The sequence below is a fragment of the Cebus imitator genome, unplaced genomic scaffold, assembly GCF_001604975.1.
Source record: "Cebus imitator isolate Cc_AM_T3 unplaced genomic scaffold, Cebus_imitator-1.0 Scaffold262, whole genome shotgun sequence".
NCBI classification, from domain to species: Eukaryota; Metazoa; Chordata; class Mammalia; order Primates; family Cebidae; genus Cebus; species Cebus imitator.
Window position 1 is genome coordinate 1,965,275 of NW_016107577.1, and position 6,753 is coordinate 1,972,027.

A 6,753-nucleotide genomic window follows, 5' to 3' on the forward strand; every position below is an offset into this window, starting at 1 on the left:
GAGTTCATCTCAGTCAACCAGGCACCATTCAGGTCCTTGGTCCCCAGCCATTTTTTGCTCTGCACTAATTCCCAGTCTTTCTGACTTCTACCCTCATTTTTCATTGTCATTCTCACCTTTATCCTACATTCCTCACGTTCAGTATTGCTTCCCCAGAAAACACCATTGGCTCCTTTTTTTACTGGTATCTAAACTCCCTTACCCTGTGGAGATGGGGCTTGATGAGGCTCTCATAGTGCTAAGAGTTGTTTGTAAGAATATCCTGTGTATAGCTACAAAGCGTGCTCAAATTGAGATGGTGTGCAGAGAGGAGAAGCAAGTGGGAACTCAAAGTCAATAAAGCAGAGAAAGGCATGAAAATGTGTCAGGAAGATGCATAGGCAGTGAGGGGCAGTTACTGAAAGTCAAACTATACGGTTAGGGAATAGAGGCACAGTGAAATGGGAATCAACATTAGCATATTGAAAAGTCAAGCAAGCAAGAGGACAAGTCTAGCTGGATATCTGAAATTAGCATTATTATTGTTATTATTATTATTGAGACAGGGTCTCACTCTGTCGCCAAGGCGGGAATATGGTGGTGCCATCACAGCTCACTGCAGCCTCTATTTCCTGGGCTCAAGTGATCCTCCCACCTCAGTCTCTCAAGTAGCTGGGACCACAAACAGGTACCACCATGCCCAGCTAATTTTTTTATATTTGTAGTGATGAGATCTTGCCATGTTGCCCAAGTTGGTCTTGAATTCCTGTGCTCAAGTGACCCTCTCATTTTGGCCTCCCAAAGTGCTTGATTTATAGGTATGAGCACTACACCAAGCCCATGCAGGCATATTATTCATGGCCAATCTGATACCTCCTCCAAATATGGCATGGTACATGGAAGGACCTGATGGATTTAGAGGGCCAAATGGTGGACACCACTGTATGAGGTAGGCTAGTCTACATTGTGCTAACTACCCATAATTTTAGTGGCTTTATATAATACACATTTCTAGTTCATTCATTCTATATATCATACACGGGTTGTCATCTAGAAAGAGGTTGCTTACATTAATAGCTTACCAACCATTAAATGTTCTGGCCTAGGATTGCCTCACATCACTTCTGCTCATGGTTCATTGGCCTGAGCTAATCCTATGGTCCTGCCCATCAATTCTTCTTGAGCACTAATTGAGCCACAGACAGCACTCAGATGACATCTATGGCTACACCAGGGCCTTGACATTGACAGAGCCCCTCCGTAAATGGCACTTTGTCCAGGTTCACTTCAGCTCCACACTTGGGTCTTGGACAGTAAAACTTCCAATACAACAGCCCATCTGCTGGCCACATATAACATTACTCTATGGGAAAACAAACTCTGGGTTTTAAAAAGTCATCTCACAAATTGACCTTGAAACTTTGCCTATTAGTAAGTGGGAAATGGCCTTAGTGATCGTAAGCCTAGGATGGTCATGTGGCAAAATTGTCCCACATGGGTGCAGTGGCAATTTATAATAACCTTCTCCTCCCATGTTCCCTCTCCCAGTGAATGGCACCACCATGTAACCAGTTGTACAAGCCAGAACTCTCTCCTGCCTTCTCTGCCACCAATCTCTCCCTCCTTCACTATACTGCAATCCCAATGGATTTTTTTTCTATTTTTTCTTTTTTTTTTTTTTTAATATGGAGTCTAGCTCTGTCACCCAGGCTGGAGTGCAGTGGCATGATCTCTGCTCACTGCAACCTCTGCCTCCCAGGTTCAAGAGATTCTTCAGCCTCAGCCTCCCAAGTAGCTGGGATTACAGGTGCATGCTACCACGCCCAGCTAATTTTTGTATTTATTAGTAGAATCGGGGTTGCACCATGTTGGCCAGGCTGGTCTCAAACTACTGAGCTCAGGTGATCCCCTTGCCTTGGCCTCCCAGAGTGCTGGGATTACAGGTGTGAGCTACCACACTGAGGACCAGTGAATTTTCTTCTGTTGCTTATATACTCCAAGCTTGTTCTTGTTTCCAGGTCTTTGTATTTGTTGTTCTTTCTGCCTAGCATGTATTTCCAAACTACCTTTAATGTTAATTTAGCTATCCCTTACCTTTAGGAATGTTGATGAACTCACCATCATTGGCTAGTGACTCAGGGCCAATCACTAGAATGGCAGCTCTGTGAAAGGAGGGAATATTGTGTACCCTTTGGAATTTAGTAAGAGCTCAATAAATACATGCTGACTGGATGAATGGCCATAGTGAGTCACCAGCGGAGGCAGTACAGAGTGCCTCTTTTCACTCTATACTCTTGGGTATAATGTATGACCTGTTTTATTTCACTGCCAGTTGGGGCAGTGTAAGGGTACAAGTGACTTCACAGAGTTTCCTTCCATGCTTCTGCCCTCCTCCTTTGGGTGGAGATTTCAGACTCAGGAGCAGCTTCGATGATTTTTGTTTGTTTGTTTTGTTTTGTTTGTTTATTTGTTTTTTGCCTCTGTCTCATAGACCAATAACTGACCTCAGGCCCCACTGCTCTGGAAATGACAGACTAAAAACCTGTTCTATTATTTCTTCTGTGAAATTTATTTTGAAGTAATAATTTTGGGATCATGCACATTGTTTCAGGTACATATTTTCTAGTAGGTTGAGTTCAATATCTCTCTCCTGCCCTTCTCTCATCTCCCAACTCACATCCACCAGACTTTAAACTACATAAAGGCAGGAATTGTATATATTTTTGTTTTCCACTCTATTCCTAGCATCCAAAAGTAAGGCTGGTACAGAATTAATAAGCATTCAACTAATGTTTGTTGAATTAATTAGTGAGTCCAGAGATGAGTCACCCCTCACTCCTGGTTTATAAACCATGTTATACACAGAAGAGAAATCATCTTTATTTGAGCTATGATCACTGGTCATCAGCCTCACTGTTTAGTTAAGGTTGATCAAGCTGTACTGAAAGTACTTCACCTGACAGGTCAAGTGGAGCTTAGTTTGGTTATCCAATATGGGCCATATAAAGTGTCACTGGGATCTTAGGGAATAAGAATCCCGTATAACTTTCAACACATTAAAATTTACATACGGCCAAGGTGGTGGCTCATGTCTGTAATCCCAGCACTTCGAGAGGTCAAGGGGAGCAGATTGCCTGAGCTCAGGAGTTCTAGACTACCCTGGGCAACATAGTGAAACCCCGTATTTACTAAAAATACAAAAAATTAGCTAGGTGTGGTAGTGCAGGCCTATAGTCCCAGCTACTCGAGAACCTGGGAGGCTGCGGTGGGAGAATTGCTTGACCCTGCAAGGCAGAGGTTGCAGTGAGCCAAAATTGTGCCACTGCACTCCTGCCTGGGCAACAGGAGTAAGACTGTGTCTCAAGAAAAAAAAAGTTAGGGCCAAGCGCAGTGGCTCATGACTGTAATCCCAGCACTTTGGGAGGCCAAGGAGGGCAGATCACAAGTCAGGAATTCGAGACCAGCCTGTCCAACATAGTAAAACCCCATCTCTCCTAAAGATACAAAAAATTAGCCAGGCGTGGTGGTGCACACCTGCACACGTAGTTGGGAGGCTAAAGCAGGAGAATCACTTGAACCCAGGAGACAGAGGTTGCAATGAGCCGAGGTTGTGCCCTTGCACTCCAGCCTGGGCAAAAGGGTGAGACTCTGTCTCAAAAAAAGAAAAAAAAGTTATATACCTTCTCCTATGATAATGACAGTGACTGCAAAAGTAATAATAATAATGATGACATTATCATTTATTGAGTGCTTGTTATATTCCAAGCACCTTGCTAAGAGGTTGGCATGCATTGCCTCATTTAATTTTAACAACAGTATGAGCTCCTTCCTCTCCATGGCCTCAGTTTCTCCTGCAAGTAAGTAGGACACAACCCAGTGACAGAGGGTGGGGAACTGAGAAAGCAATAACCAAGAGCTACAGCAAGAAGATTCTCTGCTTCCCAGGAGCTAGTGACCGATTCCTTTGTCTAGCTTTGTTAATGCATTCTTTAATGCCGAAGATGAGTATTAAAAATACATTTTCAATCTATTCAGTGCTGCCAAAAGGAAATGCATCCATTTCCCACTTACCATATTGGAGTTCCTTCAAACATCATTCCTATATATTCCAATGGGAAACTATTCATGGAACAAATTCAAAAATTAACATTTGGGCTATTTTGGCCTCCCTGGCAGGAGATACTTGTACATTGACAGGTAGATGATTTCTAGAGGCCTATGGGCCTGGTGGGCAGATTTTAAGTAAATGGCCAACCTTCCCTTCTCTCCCTCCTCAGGCTCTTTCTAAAGAGAAAAGTGTGCTAGATGTGTCATGGAAACTTCTCTCTTGAACCTGCCTGTGTTTGCCCACCTGAGCTTCGGAGGTGTTTACTTTATTGTGAGAGCTGTTATGGTGCTGTATACAAATGGAGCTCTCTTGTCTCCCACTTTCAGCATTTGATGATTTTGTTTTTGAGGCACCATCCTTCAGTACTTTTCATTTGATTACTTTTCCTTTTGATTTACCTTTTTTTCAAAGCTTTCTCATAGTCCTCATAGGAACCAAGACAAAGTATACAATTTGGCAGCGAGTAAACTGGGATTTAATAAGTCCCCTGCACAATCCAGCATGTATACAAATAACTTGTAGGATTAGACTCCCCAGCTTTATTTGGAACTGGATGCAGCTGACCTGAATAATGAAAGGTATGATTCCCTTCTGAGCATTGCTTCATTAGAATCCCCTTACAAAATAAGAAATAAGACTCATCTCATCAGCTCGATTTTATGGCATCTGATTAGACCACTATTTTTCTCAGCAGGTCCCTTTTCTTTTAACTGTTGACTATGGACGGCCTGCTGAATAGAATGAACTTTGGACCACTAAATTGCTGCATTATGGTTATTTTGTGTAATTTATGAAAAACGGGAGAAGCCATGATCACTTACTTCTTGTTGCTAATGATATCTCCATTTATCTGAACAGGTGTGAGTTTGGAATATTCGTCCCACTCCCAATACTCAACCTGGAACACTGCCCAAGTAGGAACTCCAAAAATAATATTGAAGGTATAGACTTTACAGATGGTAAATTAAAAATGTATGGCACCTGCACACATCTTCATGAATGTCTACTATCAGCAGCCTTTCAGGAAGCTATGCATTTTAATTATGTTTACCTAATAAGTCCCTCTGTTTGTTGTTTGACTTATAATTCAACAAATTTGGTGAAAGCCTAAGTGGGCTGTCAGTGTAACGTCCTCCGTTAGTACATCATCATCTCCCTATTTTGAGATATAAGGCAAGGTGTTCAAATTATATAGTCATTATTTCAAGCATCATGATTTCAGTGGTACAACATGCCAGTCTTTTCTGGTTAATGGGAAATGCACAGTCAAAACCACATTACAAATGTAAAAGTTATCCTAAAACACTCTACTCCACCTGCTTGGTGGGATAGGCCAGAGAAATGGACATTCGCAGCATAGTCCCTCCTTTCACATGGCTCACCTTCCCAGAGAATACTTTCTACCTGAATCAGTGATCTTCCAAAATAGTGACTTGTAGAGGCTACAGATTACCTCTAGATGATGGCCAGATGTGCTTTTCTCAAGCATCTTGGAGCTAATAGATCAGTGTGGTGAAGTGGTGAGCAAAGACTTGCACTTCAGAGTATCAATTGATGCAATTGGGGTTCTATCAATTGATGGCCTTGTGACGTTGGGTAAGTTTTTCCTCTTCCTGAGTCTTGGTCACCTAATATGTAAAACAGGGATGTGAATGCCTCCCTCATTGGGCCATTTTAAAGGGTTAAAGAGGAGAGCACATGTAAAGTGCCCTAGCACAGTGCCTGATTCACCGTAGACACTCAACAAATGTTAATGAATGTTACCTCTAGGGAAGCAAAGCCCAGCGTTAGGGGTCAAACCTGCCAGACAGAGTCTCTGGTCATTACAGGACATCTCAGGACATTTCCAAAACAAAAATAGTTTTACTCAACACTCATTTTAGAAATTAATGTTAGAATGCCTAGGGAATGGATGATAGGGCAGGTATATGACAAAGTCAGGCTGAAGTCCAAACAACAAAGGGGTTTCTTCTCTGGACAAAGCTAGGCTCAAAGCTCTTTTTGGTTACGATCTACACTGGGATGTTGGACCGGCACCTTTTGACAGTGACATAAGCCTTCTCAAAGAAGTAACATTTCCTTTTGCAACTGGCTTTTTTGAGTGGAATGATGAAGTTTGCTTGTGTTTGTGTGGGCAGACCCACATAACCCTGGCACTGATAAATATTCAGTATATCTTTATGTTTTCACACTAAGCAGCATTGAAAAGTGGGCAATTTTTTTGTTTGTTTTTGATTCTTAGAGAGACACCTGTAATCATGCTGATGCTCACGTGCTGAAAACTATGACCTCAATAGAGAAGAAGACACAGTGTTACAGCTCTTTTGGAATTTGTCTAGCAGGTTTCTCAGTTTTCCCTGGAAAACTCTAAAAAAACAAAGGAGAGAGGGGTGCATGGAAGAATGAGCACAAGAGACGAAGCATGTTACAGTTTATAAACATCTGAACACTGGGTCTCTATAAAGATTCTGTGGTTCCATCTCTACTTGACCACAGACATGCTCTTTCAAAATTCTGTGTTTGAAGTTATGTTAATAACAACTGATGCCCATCCTGCAATGACTAATCTAATTTTCAGCACAGCCGTCTGAAATAGTTTTGCTTTCTTTCTCTAGATCTGTTCTATACTCCTAACTCTCCAGGAGTTTCCAAGGAATAAAATCTCT

At 42.0% G+C, this 6,753-nt stretch overlaps 1 non-coding gene across 1 annotated transcript; it reads left to right on the top strand.

Annotated features, from left to right (window-relative positions):
- The first annotated feature begins 6,395 nt into the window (after positions 1-6,395).
- Positions 6,396-6,457, top strand: LOC119467154. Its single transcript, XR_005195688.1, has one exon. It is a non-coding gene; the product is annotated as a U7 small nuclear RNA (small nuclear RNA).
- The last annotated feature ends 296 nt before the right edge of the window (positions 6,458-6,753 follow it).